This window comes from Nanorana parkeri, unplaced genomic scaffold (genome assembly GCF_000935625.1).
Source record: "Nanorana parkeri isolate BGI_ZX_2015 unplaced genomic scaffold, ASM93562v1 scaffold1269, whole genome shotgun sequence".
Lineage (NCBI taxonomy): Eukaryota > Metazoa > Chordata > Amphibia > Anura > Dicroglossidae > Nanorana > Nanorana parkeri.
This window is the reverse complement of record NW_017307537.1, coordinates 160,361-162,198: the sequence shown is the minus strand read 5'-3', so window position 1 is coordinate 162,198 and position 1,838 is coordinate 160,361.

The following is a 1,838-nucleotide window of genomic DNA, read 5'->3' as shown; positions in this document are numbered from 1 at the left end:
AACAATAGTAGCAAACTTTTTACAATTAACTCCATGACAAGGACGAGAGGCCGCCACTTAAAATTGGTGGAGAAAAGATTTCAGCACAAGGGGCGAAGGGGGTTCTTCTCAGTTAGATCAGTCAGGGTCTGGAACTCACTGCCATATACCGTGATTTCGGCTGAGAGTGTGGAATCATACAAGAGGCGATTGGATGATTTCCTCAGGAGCCATAACATACAGGGGTAAAAGTACCCTTAAGATTGAGAACACACAAGGGACCTATACATACTACACACCAATAGGACCATACACACACATAATAGGTTGGACTTGATGGACATATGTCTTTATTCAACCTCAAATACTATGTAACATCCAACTGCTCTTAAACCATATACTACAGTGCCATTTATAATACCCATATTAACCACTTGGACAGATACTAAACAGGGCCCCATTATATTAATGTGTCCCAAGTGCCTATGCTTAGGTCAAAGCAGCCACATTCCTCAAATCACACATCCATATAATGATTTGACATCAACACCATATTTCAACAATATAAACATTTCCATCTATGTTTGTGGAAAGGCTTGCATCATTATAGTAGGGTAGTATTGGGTTTTCCATAATAATATCAACATGGGAATACCTGGCCTGCTGAATCAGAGGCTTCGCATTAGGTGTTCCCCTAAGACCAGGGAACAAAGATTTAAATGATCTAACACAATGGGAGCCTTTATGTACTTAAGCAATGACTGGATGAAAAACAAAAAGGTTTTTGGGCTATGTGCACTTCCTTTATTTTTAGGATAATTTCTTTGTTTAGCGTTGGTTGCAGGTCATTCTGGGAATACACCAGTGGAGCTTTCATGATTAAACCACACCTCACCTCTTATCAAATAGGTGTGGTGTCCTTCACTTCTTTGTAATCAATATTTTCATATATAGATTCCGGTCTGCTGGCATCTTCTAAATCTTGCTCTGAAAAAATAAAAAATGAAATGACAGCCCCAGTTGTAGTTGTAAAGTCCCAACATATACTGTCCTGTTCTAAAACTACCTCTGTAATTGGAATACATACTATAGATTGATTTTGATCAAAGTGTATGTGATCACATTATCAAATGCTAGACATTTGCATGGCAAACAAATTAGTTTCGTTTCATTTCAATTTGATTCGGATTTTGCGTTATTTAGTTTTTCGGGATTCGGGTCCGAAAGTCAATTCGTTTTGGGATTCGGACTAAATTTGTTAGCGGTAGTCTGAACGAAATTTTGTTTGTGAACGAATTTTCACTGCAGCAAAGTGACCAAGAGACATTACAGTCTGCGGAAGAGGAACAAAGAAAGTGTGGGGTTCCCCCCCAATTCATACCAGACCCTTTAGGTCTGGTAGGATTGTTAGGAGGGACCCTCCCCCCCAAGTAAAGTAAACAGATGGGCAGAGTGAGCAGTGACATCACAGGGCTCGCTCCGCCCATTTGGCATTGTCAGCTGTCATATAGTATACCACCTAGCATTCGGGAGCTCCTGCATGCTATTCGTGGGATTATTGCATAATCAGATGTAACAGTCTAAAGCTCGGTATACACGGTTCTGGTTCTTCTTTGTTCAACCTGCGGGCTGGATGAAAAAATAGAACAGATTGCTCTATCAACACAGCTGCTGTGAGAATACCGGGACGGAGCCTGCTAGCTCCGTTTGGCCAAGAATTTTCCGATCTGCTCCTTCAAGGGCCAAATGGAGGGATGGCAGGTGGAAGGGTGCCGACAGCGGCACACACGCAGCGACTTTCGCACAGTTCCCCAAGAACCGGCCGAAATTCGCTGCGTGTATAGCCTACCTAAAGGTGC